This window comes from Tursiops truncatus, chromosome 11 (genome assembly GCF_011762595.2).
Source record: "Tursiops truncatus isolate mTurTru1 chromosome 11, mTurTru1.mat.Y, whole genome shotgun sequence".
Classification (NCBI taxonomy): domain Eukaryota; kingdom Metazoa; phylum Chordata; class Mammalia; order Artiodactyla; family Delphinidae; genus Tursiops; species Tursiops truncatus.
This window is the reverse complement of record NC_047044.1, coordinates 81,689,899-81,706,387: the sequence shown is the minus strand read 5'-3', so window position 1 is coordinate 81,706,387 and position 16,489 is coordinate 81,689,899. Positions and strand designations below refer to the sequence as shown.

Sequence of the window (16,489 nt, the reverse complement as noted above, 5' to 3'; positions counted from 1 at the left end):
AACACTAATTCCAAAAGATATATGAACCCCAATGTCCATTGCAGCATCATTTAAAATAGCCAAGATATGGAAGCAACCTAAGTGTCCATGGATGGATGAATGGATAAAGAAGATGTGCTACACACACACACACACACACACACACACACACACACAATGGAATATTACTCAGCCATTAAAAATGAAATCTTGCCATTTGTGACAACATGGATGACTCTAGAGGGCATTTTGCTAAGTGAAATAAATCAGACAGGAAAAGAAAAATACTGTCTGATCTCACTTATATGTGGTCTCTAAAAAACAAAACAAACAAACAAAGCAAAATGAAAACAGACTCATAGATACAGAGAACAGATGGACGGTTGCTAGAGCAGAGGCAGGTGGAGGGCTGGGTGAAACAGGTGAAGGGAATTAACAGTATAAATCTCTAGTTACAAAATGAATAACCCACAGGGATATAATATACAGCATAAGGAATATGATCAATAATATTGTAGTAACTTTGAATGGGGACAGATGGTACTTGACTTACCGTGGTGTTCATTTTGTAATATATATGCAAATGTCAAATTACAATGTAGTATACCTGAAACTAACACAATATTTTACATCAACTATATTTAAATTTTTAAAAAGATAACTTCTTTTCAAAAGATTTTAGTTGCTTACAACAGAGGGCCTGCAGAATCTGTATCAAAATGAAATACAAAAACTTACCATGTTAGACCTGTGGCAGGTTCGGACATGAAGAGGAAGCTGCGTGCTTTCCAGAGTTCTCTGAAAAAGCAAAAGAATGCCCATGATATCTAGTAGTTGACTCCAAGGGAGCTTAAAAAGACAAAAGGAAACTTCTTTATGAAAGAGTTAAGTGCTATCATCAGGAATGCGGGTAGGAGTGCAGGAATAAAATTTGAATAAATAAATAAATGGCAAGAAAAACTGGCAGAGACTACGCATCTTTGAACTTCAAATTAACATTTGTCATAAGCTTCAAAAGAGTCCTAAACTCTTCACTGTCCAAAACCTCCTGGCCGTCACTAAAACACTTCATGAGGCCGGTGAAGTAATATATTTCACAGGTTCTGTAACACTTAGAAGACCAAGAAAGAACAAACCATCCTGATCTTTAGGTAAATATGGCATCATCTGCAAGTAGAACATAATCAGATTTATTTGATGGTCAAACCCTTCAGAGCTGCAAATAATTTACTGTGTTTTATTAAATTTATTTTCTTCATATTTTGAAAAGAAGAAAATAGTACACTGGTGTGTGTGTGTGTTCGTGCTTCTGTGTCTATGTGGAAAATAGCAAGGTTGGCTAATGGAAGAAGAGCATAAAAGACTTTTTTGCAAAATCAACTGAAGGTGTCTACAGTGACTACTTTAAAAGTATGATCATCTTTAAAAAAATTTTTTTAACAGTTTAAAACATTATGAAAGAGAAAGAAAATTCAGACCAAGGGAAAAAGAGATAATGTAAGCATGCCAACTCTGAGAATTGTCGGAGTTGCCATGGTTATTTCAAATCTGCTTTGAGCTTCCTAGCAGCCAGGACAATGGACTCACTGAATTACAAAGCTTTGTTACTGGAATAAGAAAATATTCTAGTTCCTCAGAAAAAGAAAGGCTTTCCTTGATTTTAAATTCCAAAGGTATCTCTCATGTGAAGAAAAAGAATACGGTATAATATAGTATATACTATCTTCAATTGGATTTTTATTGCTAACATCAAATGATTGTTTAAAGCACTGCTGCTTAGTGAAGGCATTTCTGGGAGGTCTAAGGAATCCCCACTAAACATACAGCCCTCCCATGCTCTAGAAATATCACTGTTCTCTGGAGAACACATTAGGATCTTCATGGTACACCTAAGTGAATATATTTTTCCACTTGATTGTATCCTGTCATATAAACATAATCAATAGAATCAACTGTCACAAAATTCATTGATTAGTTTTTTAGATGAACACAGGAACTAAGGCTCTGAAAGTTGGAAAGGATTTCAGAGAGCTCTTGGTCCAATAATAAATTATAGCAGCTAATGTCACAAAAGGCATCTCTGACAATCAGTATAGGAATTTGGCATGCAGGCTGTCATGGACAGTTGGATCACTCTCTCACAAGCCCATCTATCTACTCCACTGCTGTAGACAGTTGTTTTATTATGTTATGCTGAAAACTACTGGACTGTAATTTCCACCCGCTTTTTTTTTTTTTTTTTTTTTTTTTTTTGCGGTACACGGGCCTCTCACTGTTGTGGCCTCTCCCGTTGCGGAGCACAGGCTCCAGATGCGCAGGCTCAGCGGCCATGGCTCACGGGCCCAGCCGGTCCGTGGCATGTGGGATCTTCCCGGACCGGGGCACGAACCCGTGTCCCCTGCATCGGCAGGCGGACTCTCAACCACTGCGCCACCAGGGAAGCCCTCCACCCGCTTTTAAAGTCTGTCCTCCAGATCAACTGAGCAGCTCTCAAGTATAAGAAGACACTTTTGCTTTACCACTTCCGTCTTACCTTCCCTAAGCTAAACATCTTCAGTTTATGCTATTCGTCCATTTAAAATGATGCTGATTACTTTAAAAGTCATATAACACTTTAAATTTTTTTCAGTGCTTTGTATACATGACCTCATTTTTACCCTTACATCTATGAATGCTCTACAACAGGTATTTTAATCATGAGAACACTAACTGGCCCCTAGATCATACCACTGATTTATGGCAGAATGTAGACTAGAAGCTTGGCCTCTTCATTTTCTTCCTATCTCTGTGTTTAAACGATCAGTTTACTACACTGAACACTCATTAACCGCAGTGAATATTCAAGAGAAGAAAGTCTGAAGACATTTTACTCATGTTAAGAAAATAATCAGGAAGACTCATTTATGGTAACTAATACTTGTAAATTTACAATTTTTCCAAGTGTTAAGAATTTTATATAGGTGTTTGGAACTTCTGAAAGAGATATTTTTAAAGTTTTTCTCTCGTTTTTAGCTAAAATTTTGACGAAACTACAGGTCTGAGTTCAGGTTCATGTTTAGGTTTGAGTTCAGGTTTAAGTTTGCTGATTATCCCAACCATAAAATAATAAAACTAATATAAACCCTCTGGTTTGCCAAATAAAAATAGAATTCTTTGAGTAATAAAAATGTGTGAAGGTTCTAGGACTTTATGTACTTCAGTCAGTTCAGATACCATTCTCCTGCTGTTATTTTTTCCTATATTCATTTTCATCCACTCAATTATTGAGTTCCTGGGCATCTTCTGCTTTCTCTTTTGTGTTCCTAGCAAGAATTATCGGAATTCAAACATTTTCCCTTAAACAGCAACAACAAAAATCCACTGAACACATAAAACTTCACCTGTTGGGGTAAAATCCTCAAGGGCCCTAGAACTATATATACGGTACTCAAAGACACAGAAGCAGCAGTCGTTAATGGTCTGTAATTAAAATCTCAGCTTTAAAATGTGCCTCCAGGGGCATTTCAACAAAGTCCAACTTAAAGAACTTTCACTGTGCCAAGGAGGTGCGCTACTAAGCACGAGCACATTGGAAAGTCAAGTGGTGAGAGCCCACCCTCATCCACTGTAGGAGGCCGTGTGCATCACTGCGGGAACTCCCGGAGTGCAAGCTGACACGGCAGCGACAGGGCAGAAGGAGAACTGAAGAGGCTCTGCACTTCTACGGACATGGAGCACAAACCTCTGATGATGTGATGAATTGAGACTAATAGCAGGTTGAACTACTGGAAATATTAGTCTGATTGCACATTGTTTAAGTAGAATGAGCCTGCTCTTCAGTGTCTTTTTTCCTTTCCAAATGTGTCCAAATGTCAATTTGAGCCATTTTCCTAAGGAACAAACTAAATGGCCATCAGAATATAGAAAACGAAAACGAGTCAAAATGGCCACAGAGAGAAGCAGACTCGGAAGCCACGTGTGAAATTTAGATCAACCAGCCTCTGCTCGGGATACTGACCCAGCCACCAGCCAGGCCCACTTCCAGTGTTTAGTCTTGCAGGCAATCCCCTGTCATTGGGCACCAGTAATTCAAGTTACCATGCTACCAAAATACGGCATTGGTTCCTTCATCCTGCATCTTCCTGGGATTCTTTACTGCTCCCCAATCTTGGTCGTGCTTTCTTTCTAGAAGTGACAAAACCATATATATTTGGCTGCGCAGTGTGGCACACGGGATCTTAGTTCCCTAACCAGGGATCAAACCCGTGCCCTCTGCAGTGGAAGCGCCACAGCCTTAACCACCAGACTGCCAGGGAAGTCCCAACAGAATCGTTGAAACGGAGCAGGCTTTAGAGGGAAATAGTCTGCTTTTATGCTAGGTTCGCCTACTTACAGGGAAAGGATGTTTATTCCAGGCTCCTGATGTTTTTCCTTGCATCTAGAGAGACCTCAGCTCATGTAACATTCCCAACCTCTTTACTCTTTCACCACTCTGCCTCAGAGAATGAAAAGCAAATTATGTGAATGGTAACTTTGAGAAGAGTAAATAGGGCTTGCTAAGCTCAGCCCCTGCCGTGCTCTCCTTCCTTGAGGAATGGCCACAGTAATGCCCATATTCATGTCTTATCTTCCATGTTGGAAATTTTCCAAGGGGAGGGCCCCACAGGAGGAGACATGTCCACCTGGCCTGGCCCGATAGACCGGTCTGTTTCTGACCAGCAGCACTGGGAAGCCCACAGCTGCTGCACTCCTAAGCCACATCATCTCTCCCAGCCTGAATCAGTAATAAGTATGGTACTCTGATCTCCATCTTGCTCCTTGTCTATCTCTTAAGTGGCTTGTAGCTCAGGACCATGTTTTAACTGTGTTGACCTTGCAAAGCTATTTTACTACAGTCATCATTATCCACTCACATTTGTCAAGTTTTTGAACATCTTTTTCCTCTTCTGGATGTTATTTTACCTACCTGGCAGGAATGTGAATGTAAAGTGCCTAGCACAGGGCTTGGCCTTCAATTAAAGTTTACCTTCCTTTGCTTTTTTTAATTTTAATTTAGTCATCACCTGTTGTCTTGATTCCTTCTTCCCTTTAATTTCCTCCAATAAATTGGCTTCTTCTGTCTTGCATCATTGTCTTCCACACTTTCTTATTTCTTCTTTCTGTCTCTAGGCACTGCCCTAAATCAACCTAAATTTAGTTCTTAAAGTGTGGTCCCAGAACCAGTAGCGTCAGCATCTTTTGGGAATTTGGTGGAAAGGAAACTCTCAGGCCCTATCCCAGATCTGCTGAATCAGAAACTGTTGGTGGGGGGCTAGCAATTTGTATTTTTACAAGCCCTCCAGGTAATTCTGATGCATGGTCAAGGCTCAGAAGCTGAGGCCAACGTCATTCAGTTTCTGCTCAGTTCCATGATTTGTCTCTGCCCACATACTTTTCTTTTTGTGCCTTACTCTCTTTGTGATTACCAACCATTTTGTTTCGTATCATTATCCATTGTTTCATACCTGAAAGCCCTGATACCCTCCCTCTCCATCCAGAAAGGGGGGGAAAAGGGTGACCATTTGGCCCTCAAATGATTTAAAATTAGGATCTATGGTCTCTTTTATACAGATTTTTTTTGTCCACCGCAAATTATTATACCTAACTTATTGAAAATTTAGGCAACTCAGTTTGTTTTAATTTAGTTTACCAAGTTTTCATTTTCGAAGCCACTGTATAACATAAACCCACTCACAAATCTTCAAGCCTTTGCTCTGTGTTTTGTTTTTAATGGGTAAATAGAAAATCTCCTACCACAGGAAACTACAGGTAGCACTGAAAAAAACTGGTTTTCACAGCACTGGTTTCCGAACAACTTGAAAAGCATCAAGCAACTCAATTATCCTAAAATTGTCATCCAATTTGCTTCTCTGTGGGAAAGCTAGTATTCTTATGTCATGAAGACCAAGAAATTATTTGCTTTCTGGAATATGTGAATATTTTCCTTCCTACCACTGCTGAATCTCTGAAAGAATATCTAGGGGCAGCAAGGATGGGATGGGCATTGGGACGAGGGGCAAGGGGAGAAGAGGTAAATGGGAGTTGAGAAAAAAAAAAAGATGCTTTTCATTTCAAATGAGCCCCCAAATGTCACTATTTAATTTGATGAATAAGTTTTAAAATTATCCTTTAGTAAATTTTAGCTAAGTCTAGGTACTTCAAATAATTGAATGGTTCAGGTACTTATTAACTTTCCTCCTTCCATTCCTCAAATATTGATGCAAATTAATTTTCAATCAACAAAATTTATAGACATGCATGAGTCTATAATAAATTAGTGTTCATGTGCAACATTTTGGGGAAATGTCATTCTTTCTCATGCCATTCATTAGGACGCATTTTGAGGGGAAGCAAGTCAACCACTTATGTTGTAATGAAAAGCATTTAGTATTTATTAGTGTGTAGGAGTCTTGTTCTCAAAGGAGCATTTCACAGCTATTATTCATTCAATCTCAGTTTCCCTGGGAGGGAGGGAAAGGGTGCCCAGTGAGCCAGTCCATGAGTTGAGTCATTGTTCAGATCCATTCCAAAGGACTACTCAGTTTCAACTAAACCCCTTAGGTTCAAGTTAAGATTCTCTGGCTAAGGCTTTTCTCTGTGATCTACTCCCACTGGAAACAGCTCAGACATCACTTATCTGGCCTCTGATCACCTTCCACCTACAAGACCCTGGGACGCATACAGGGACAAGAAACCTTGAGGAACAAGAGCCTTCCAGGATAAAGCAGCTGCATCTTCAGATTTCTTCTGAGATTCCCATAGTCCCCATGACAGCCAGATCTTACACCTTATTTTCAATATTCCACGATCTTTCATTTGGTGATAGTGATGATAGAAGTCCTCCTTTCTGATTTTATCTTCATTGATTTCTATCTTTTGTACTTCCTTCACCTTACAGAAATGACACTTCTGTCTCATTTCTTTCTTAAGTCTTCTTTCTAATCCTAGCTGGTCAAGTTCCCTCTGGTTTCCCTTGCTCTACCAACCAGTCTGGACTCCAGGACGAGTTGCTTCAACACTGTCTTCTTGAACAGTCCTTCCACGTGTTACCTTTTCTGGAGTCTTTCATGTTAATCTTAGCCTCTTTCAACTTCTTTTCCATCTCCACACCTAAGCTACCAAACTTTTGGGAAAGACTCCAAAACCATATCAAATACTTTTCCTCAGCAGTCCTTTCAGACACTCCAGTGGACTTTGTACAGCTTCACGCATGATGGTTACTGGTTTACCCCCCTAAAATGCCCCGTTGTTATTCCAGCTTCCTTATTCTATATAGTTAACCTCGCCACTTAATGTTATCACGTCCTTTTTGGCCTCCCCCTTCAAATTTTCTTTGTGTGTCCACTCTTTTCTTCCTCATTGTTCCAGAGGGAGCTGTGCCCCTTCTATATTCAATTTAGGCATCCCTTCAACCTTTTCTCCATTCCTTTCCTCAGCTCTCTGTCTCCTCTCTTCATCTCCATCTCTTGAATGCTTCTGTTAGGCCTACAAACACTCTCAGTATTCTATGAAAAACAACAAGCAAGGAAGCAGACAAATGTTGGTCTCCTTTCCAGGGCAAATCTATTTGCTCCTGGACCTCTTGAAAACTGGCAAATGCCGCACTGTTTCATAGAAATCTCTTTCTTGGGGGCCACCAATGACCTCTAGTCACCAAATCCAATGAACTGTTTTATCTCCAGTTTACCTGATCTCTCTGACATGTCTGCTGTCACCAACTCACTCCTTGCTTGGCTTTTGGGACACCCACCATGTTCTACCTGTGCCTTCTTTCCTCCCTTCAGGGATTCCTTCCTCTCCCAACTTATCGAAGTCATCTTCCACAGGTGCTTTCTCCAGACCTCTTTTCTCGAATCTCTTCTTGACTTCCTTAACTCCCACATTTTAAACTACTGCTTCTTGTGGATTATTCCAAAAATCTAAATTCCAACTGCCATTGGACATTTCTACCTTGAACATTCTAGAGGAAGGTTTGCAAAACTAATTCTATAAAGGACAGCTAGTAAATGTGTTAGGCTTTGCAGGCTGTACGGTCTCTGTCATGACTGCTGAACTCTCGCTGTTGTGGTGTGAAGGCAGCCACAACACATAAATGGAAGGGTGTGTCTGTGTTTCAATAAAACTTTATTTACAGACACTAACATTTGAATTTCATAGAATTTTCATGTATTACGAAATACTCTTCTTCTTCGGAATTTTAAAAAATCATTTAAAAATGGAGAAGTCTTTCTTAGCTCTTAACAAAACAGGCAGCAGGCTGGATTTGGCCCTCCGACCGGCTGGCCCATCCCAGAGGCATTGCCACAGTCACATGCTCCTCAGCCACTTACTCCTCCTTCCCCATTGTGATACTGTTTCCTCTTTAAGGCTGTCTTTATTTTTGCTTTAAGTTAAGAGTTGTGTGCCGTGTAATTTCCTGCAGGTACAGACTTCTTCTAGAGTGGGCTTAGGAAAAACAAATATTAATAAAGTATTCCCATGTCCAGATAAGGAAGCTGAGGCCCAGCTTGGATCTGTCGTAGAGTTGAGTAGCACTAAACCCAGCATTAGACGACTCTTTGGACCAAGACTCTAGATGAATTGTCACACAGCGGTCAGTTACTATAATGTGGGTGTATACATATATATATATATATATATATATATATATATATATATATATTAAAGCAACTTCATTTATTTATTTTATTTATTTTTTGGCTGCGTTGGGTCTTCGTTGCTGTGTGTGGACTTCTTCTAGTTGTGGCGAGCGGGGGCTACTCTTCGTTGTGGTGCGCAGGCTTCTCATTGCAGTGGCTTCTCTTGTTGCAGAGCACAGGCTGTAGGTGCGCAGGCTTCAGTAGTTGCAGCACGTGGGCTCAGTAGTTGTGGCTCACGGGCTCTACAGCGCAGGCTCAGTAGCTGTGACGCACAGGCTTAGTTGCTCCGCGGCATGTGGGATCTTCCCGGGCCAGGGATCGAACCCGTGTCCCCTGCGTTGACAGGCAGATTCTTAACCACTGCACCACCAGGGAAGTCTCTGTGGGTTTATATTTTTAAACACAGAAACCAAGAAGTAGAAAACCTAAGAACCTTGATTCTTTTCAGACCTATGATCCATACTGCATTCTATCCCATACTGCATTCTATCCCCCTTACAGAACGCTATAAGCACGTTCTCTCGTCAGTCTGACGGCTGGTTATGTCAGGCAGCCAGGAACTGGTGGAAGAGGGGAAGCAATGTTTACTAGAGCGAAGTTCCACAGATGTCCGTTTAAGGTTGAAGTCGACATCATCGTATGAGTAAAGAAGATCTAGATTACAAGTACCATAATCTCGATACTGGCAGACAGAGTTAAAGTCCAGTATTGCATTTAAAGAAAAAAAAAGTGGGACTTCCCTGGCGATCCAGTGGTTAAGACTCCCCGCTTCGACTGCAGGGGGCATGGGTTTGATCCCTGGTCCAGGAACTAAGATCTTGCAAGCTGTGCAGCGTGGCCAAACAAAAGAAAAGAAAATTTTTTAAAAAATAAAGTGAGATGAATTTGCTACTAGTTAAAAATATGTACAGAGAGAATGGATTATTTTCCTGTAGCTAATGCCTATTTTATCCTCTTAAATGTTTTGTCTCAGAATTCACCCAGAGTTCTGAGTTCTACGAAGAATACTGTAATGTTCACTTAGTTTTTTTAATGTTATTAAGGTCGTAGATTCTTTCATAACTCCTTTTCCTACCTCTCCCGTTTTAGGATTTTGAGGAATGAATTCATCCCTACTTCGTTCAGGGCTTAGATGTTTGTTTTTTCAGCCATGGGCCGATTTGGCACTATTTATTTTAACTTTCATATTTTAGATTATCTTGTTAATATATATTCTAATGGAAGAACTTTATGAAAAACCTAAATTACAAATGTTACTTTACTTTGTGAGAAAAACAAAGCAACCAACAAATACACAAGAATATTCAGCAAAGAAGTACCATTAGATACGACACCAATTGTGGTATAAAAAATAAACCATGAATATGTGTGTGATTCTATCCTCATTCCAATTTATAATTTTTTTTTTGAAATTCAATGATGTTAACCTTGCTTTATTCTTCTTTCACTATTGTATTATAAAGTGACCCTGGAAGAATTTTGTTTCTTGAGACTGCATTTGATCATAAGCAGAATTTGGCCCTAATTAAAATGGGATTATCATGGGATACTATATCAAAGAAATGTGCTTCTGAGGTGGGTATTCTTTTACTTGTTTTCCTTTAATAGATATAATGCAGGCCAGAACATATTACCCCTTTCAAATAACAACTCTTTGGAAAACATGTCTGGCTTTGGTAAACAGACTTTTATGTTTGAATGGAGGATTAAATTAGCCTTATCCATTTCTTAATATATAGAGAAATACACTAGCAGAATCAAAACCAAAATGTCTAGAGTTTTGTTTTTGGAAGAAAATTACTTTTTGCTTATGTAGTTTTTGATTATTCAGTATATTTTGGTAAAATACTTTACAATAGGACATCTTGTGAAATAATTTTTGTAGTAGTTTTATAGAGTAGGCTAAGCTGCTGTAAGAAAAAGCGCCCCAAAATGCAGTGGCTCGAAGCACAGTGAAGTGTGTTTGTCTCCCAGGTAACAGTGCAAGACAAGTGTCCCAGCTTGGTGGGCAGTTCTGCTCCAGCCAGTCACTGGGGACCCAGGCTGGCAATAACTCTGCCATCCACAGCTGGCTTGCAGGGTCGCTCTGGTCTAGGTGGCTACGTGGGGGAAAGAGAGGGAGTCTCAGGCCAGGGAGATCCTCTTAAGCAGATGAGGCAGAAGTTCCTCGAGTCACTTGTACTCGTATTCCATTGGCAAGTACCCACTCCCATGGCCACACCTAGCTACAAGGCAGACTGGAAAATACAGTCTCTCCACGTGCCCAGGAAGAGGGGAAAAACAGAAACGGTGTACAACTGCAGTCGCCGCATATCTCTGGTTATGAAAAATTATGAATTACCAACAACATGCATTTCAAGGTCTCTAGAACGTTATACAAAACACAATAAAATGTAAGAAATAAACAGGTTAATTTTTTTCTATTATGAAAATATTCAACAAGGTAAAAACCAAGTCAGCTCTCTTTGATTTTATGTCACCACGTCAAAAAGATTTTTTTGTACCAAACACAGAGAGGAAATATCCAACTTAAAATAAATCATGTCCTAAAAGCTGGGAATTCATTTTCTCATAGAAACAATTTTCTAAAAGTGGCCAGGTTCCAAAATTACTTCAAAAGGGCTCATTTACCTCCTGTGGTACATCTGCATTGAAAAGGCAGTGGAACGCAACACAGTAGTGTAGCACTCAAAACGTGAGCTAGAAATAATTTCTTTTAATATTTTTAATATGGAAATTATGTTTAATTAGAGAAGGACGAGGTGAGGGCCGTGGGGAGTGGGAAATGAATACTTTAATGCAAAGTCAAAGCGAACTTTCAGACGTATTCTGGCAGTGGTTCTTCAGTTTGAAAACACACCAAAATGTGTTTTCCTCCTTCGAGGTTAATCATAAGCGAAATGAACATGCTTATCAGCCATGCATTACAGGTAGATTTCTGGAACAAAATGGGAGGGAGAATATAATGAACAAGGTGTAGGAGGAGAGAAGTCTATAAGGTAACCAAGAAAGAGAAGGGAAGGGAGGAAAAATCTCACATGCTCATGTCTCTAGTCTACAAGGTATAAAGAAAGAGCTAAACAGAGGGAAAGACAAAGATGAGGGTGGAAGACAGGAACCAAGACTGACATAGGCATGATCTCTCAGGGGGGAAGGATGGGGACAACTTGGGATTGAGTCTTCCCTGACCCCATCTCCAGGAATTTGATTACTGACTGCAGTGAGGGTCTCAGATTAGAAGAGGCAGCATGCAAGCAACCATGGCTAGAGAAAGAATGTTCGCGAGCTAAGAGGAATTTAGGGAGTGACTGACTTCTATTTCTTTTTTTGTTAATTGGCACAAGGAGAGTTCGTGGTTTAAAATTAAGAAAAGGAAAACATATCAAAATGAAAATTAGAAGAATCTTCATGGCAGAAAAGATACATCTGAACAGGGCCCTGATGAAGACACTCCTCTGCATCTTTGAAGTACACATTTGTTTTCTTCTTTCTAGCTGTTCTATTTCATTACAACTTAATAGTTCCCCTACTGCGTACAACATGACTTCTGAAATGCTTGATCTTGAGTAAGACGGCAATTTTGAGCAGCTTGATCTGGGGGTAAGTCCTGTGTCTTAAGTACCGTGGAAGGCTGTTCCCCGTGAGGCTGACTGACTGCTCACAGCCCACTGATTGCGGAGCTCACCAAGGGATGTGGTTTCTCTCGCTTGACAACCACACGTACCATAATCAGAGAGACATGACATGGGGCTCCTCTGAAATTACCTCGAATTGCCTTCCAAGCAGTACTTGGTCTAACAGTGGCTCTGGCAATAAGGAACCATCGCCATGGGTATCGAAAGCCCACCCAGCCTTTCTGAAGCCTGAGTACGAAAAAATGATTTCTTTAACTTCGGAAAATGAAAGCACCATTTGAAAATAAATACGAATTCTCAAATTGGCTGCAAACTATTTAATCAAATGCCTTTTGTGGTTTCAGAGAATATGAAGACAACCCCAAACATGTTGACACAATTTCACAAATTTCTCTTATCCCAGCTTATTGTTGTCTTAAGTATTTTGCAGAGAGATACAAGTTTATGAGACAAGGGATTGAAATGAAGTTGAATAAATACAAGTGTTTGTTTGTATTCCATCTTGAGTCTTAACTCTGAGCCTAATTAGCTGCGTTATCTTGAGCAGGTCCTCAGACATCTCTGGATTTGATTCCTCAACTGGAAATCGAAGGGATTCGATGAGATGAGCTCTAAGACCCCTTGCAGCTCGACAGGCAGTAATTCAAGTTTTCTCAGCTTCAGCTTTGCCATGACAGGGGACTTTACTGGGTTTTGGGAAGACGGAGCTACTGCTTCACGCCTATGCAATACCGCCCTGAACAGACATGTCACAGCTGCTCTGGTTCCTTCTGACAGAGGCTGCTTGGATGGGCGTGAAGCCAGTGAAATTCCAGCAACAAAGACTTGTGGAAAAGCTGCCATGGGACTCTTAAGGTTTTCCACTATAACCTGATGACCCTCAGCCAACTTTACAAAGTGATGAACAAGCATTCCCAGTCAACAAAAAGAAACCCTTCAACCATGGCTCAGCCCCTCCCTGCCACTGGAGCTCTCACTCAGAACGCTAATGCCAAAATACTGGTTTACCAGTATTTTTCATTTGCAGTAATAACCTCTGAGTGAGGAGGTTTATCAGCAGAATGGACCCAAAACAAAAACAAATAAGTGCATGAAGAAACTTTTCTGTCTCATATTGGCCCACCTGGTACCGGTGCTCATTTCTGAAACATCACCAGGGCATCAGTGCCCTCCCTCCCGCTCCTCAGAAGCTAGGTTTCTGGTCTCACACTGTCTCCCTGTCCCACCATGAGACAGATTCGGGAAAGCATCTCACTAAAAGATCAGGCCTCTGACCTGAAACTTCTGATTTCAATAGTAAGAGTAAGGATAAAGGCTACCTTGAACTGGGGCCTACTCTAGGTCAGATCACTTTATTTGGTAAACATTCTTTTTTTTTTAATTTTATTTATTTTTTTATACAGCAGGTTCTTATTAGGTGCCTATTTTATACATATTAGTGTATGTAGGTCAATCCCGATCTCCCAGTTCATCCCACGAGCACCACCACCACCACCACAACCGTCACCAACACAGGCAGAAACTGAGGCCCAGACAGATAAAATAAATTGCCCAAAGTCAGCCCCACCGGCCCCACCCTAGACGCTAATCCACTCACTTCACAGCTTACCTGGAGCCATCTACAGGGCTCTGTCCTCTGGGGTAGGTGAGAGTAGCCAGGAGGATGAAGAAGGGTTAGAAACTGACAACCAGCATTGGAAGACTTCAATATATTTCATCCTCAAAGAGTCTATCCTTTCGATAGCTGTCCTCACTCAGGCTCGGGTCTCTGAAGGTCGCTCTGAAAAGTGCATTAATTTGCTTTTCATTTATCTAACAAAGACTCACTCAAGCACCTCTTACATGCACAGTAACTACTGAACTGGCTGCTGGAGAGTAGGTCTGAAAGAAGAGGAGAGCACTCCAAGATGCTGTCCTCGCCCCAGGAGGATTAGAGTCCTGTACGCAGCCTGTCAGACCTCCTTTAAACCCATGTAACCTCCCAATGCATCTTGTCTTCTGCCGACGTTACCTTCTGCCGACATTAAGAAACTAGAATTATTAAATAATTCTAATTAATAAATAAATAATTAAGAATTATTTTCTCTCAATTTTAGAAATTTGAATTTTAATCATTCATGTGAAGTTTTCACTATCTCTAAAATATACCCTAAGGATGTCCCTGATTGCTCACAGTAAACTACTGGTTATGTGCAAAGTAGTTCTTCCCCCACATCACCACTTCTTCCCTTTTCCAACTCCAGCCTATTAGAAAAACAGAAATTAAAACCACCTGCCTTGACTGACACTGCCATGGGGTCTCCAACGGTTTCCTTTTTCTGCATAACACCCAAGCCTGGGGGTTGACTGCCAAGGACTGGAATTTTAGCTCCCATATTTCATTTTGTCTTGCTCGTTTTGCTTTTGTTTTTAATAACTCCTTTTTATCCCCTTATTTGCTTCTACGTCAAATGGCCAGACAGAACTAGACCCCTTACCTACATGGACCCCAGAGTACAATCACAATTATTCTTTTATTACAGGAGTAGGGAAACTGACATGCTACTCATCTTTGATTAATTTCTGACACTTGGTTCTAATAAACAGTGGTTTTTGTTTTAACCAACACTTCCCTAGGGAACAGCAGGGGCTAAAATTAAAGCACAGAACCAAAAAACATCTCTGCCCTGAGGAGAATAAAAAGATTTCTTTCTTTTGACTTACTCTCTGAAGCTACCCGGGGCTGAATTGATTATCTACTTCTGTCTAGAATCACTGAAGTATTATGCAGTTTTTTCTGCAGTTTGACGTGCTGTTGTGACCCCTATTAGTATGGGGACATCCCAGTTTTGAGGGCAACAAGTAACACGGGCATTCTTCATAGGGCATCCACTCTTCGTCCATTTATTTGTTATAAAGCTCTAGTGGCCCATATTGCTCACAGGATAATGACGTTTTTAGAAACCAATGCTTAGAAATCAATATATAAATTGAATGCTACGAGTGAAGTCACAGAATAAGGTAAAAAATAAATAACAGAATTATATTCACTGAATATTATATTCGTGGTACAAATTAAGCCTAACTCAATTTTTTTTTTTCCTGGATTTTTTAGTTGGATTTTTTAACTGTTTGGGTCATTATTAGAAGCTGGAGCAAGCCTATTCTGCCATGTCTCTTCTCTTTCTGTGACACCAATTATTTCAATTTATGATGCATATATTCAGATTATTAGAGCCAGATGGGACATATAAGGTAATTCTAGAAGCCCTTGCTGAAAGAACAATGCAGCCCCACCTGGATGTCCGGCCCTCTTGGAATAAACGCCCGGAAGGTACACAGGGAACAGTGGAAGAGGAAAGACCTCTGTCAGACCACGCTTCCACCTTAGAAAGGTCCAGGAAGGCAAAGGGACTCACCCAGGGTGAAAAAGTTTATTAAGCCGAAGAACTAGCACTCACTGGGCTATTTCCTAGGATGGTCCCTTACCCGGTAAAAGACACGTAAGACCAGGAATGTCCTTGAAAATGCACACTGTTGTCTTCATCATAGTTTACCTGTGGGTTATGTGCCCAATTTGCTTGTAAACTGACTTGGAAACATCAATCATTCTCCAATAGTAGGTTAACTTATTTTGCTGGGTGAGCAGTCCATGACGAGGAAGCTGTGATGCTGCCAGGGCTGCCTGATCGTCACTCCTCAGCCCTCACCCTCAGCACGCCCTGGGCACCAGGTGAAAGGAACCGGCCTAACCCAGACCTCAATTTGCAATTCCCTTCTAATCTTTGCACCCTGAACCTTTGCCAGTTCTATGCTGCATTCTCTCAGCCCTTTTTGAGTCTTGCCTCACTCTAATTACAGTGGTAAAGAGTACAGATTTTGAAGTCAGACTTCCTGGGTTTGAATCCCAGCTCTGCCGCTATCTAATGATGGACTCTTGAGTGAATTACTTAATCTCTCTCCGTTTTGGCTTCCTAATCTATAAAATGGGTGTAATAGTATACCTGATAGGGTTGTTGTATTTAAAAAGTTATTATATGAGAGGTATTCAGAACAATGTTTGGCACAGAGTATACTGAATGGGAAAATTATAATTATTGGCTTTGTTTATATTCTCACCTACAGGCCTGTAGATGATGATGATAATATAATAATAATGGCAACAACAACACTTATGTACCAGGCACTGTGCTGAACGCTTTACACACATTATTCCAGTTAATCACAGTAAGTCTTTAC

The 16,489-nt window shown here is 40.5% G+C and overlaps 1 protein-coding gene across 3 annotated transcripts in view; it reads right to left on the bottom strand.

The window, feature by feature from the left end:
• The window catches only part of LMNTD1 (lamin tail domain containing 1), a 434,715-nt gene that overhangs the window by 411,332 nt on the left and 6,894 nt on the right, over window positions 1–16,489 (bottom strand). For all 3 annotated transcript variants that reach the window (XM_073788952.1, XM_073788949.1, XM_073788950.1), the window contains exons 2-3: window positions 13,881–14,051; window positions 718–777 (exon numbers count right to left, since the gene is read on the bottom strand). The gene's annotated coding sequence lies outside the window, so the exon portion shown is untranslated. The remainder of the gene's footprint in view (window positions 1–717; window positions 778–13,880; window positions 14,052–16,489) is intronic.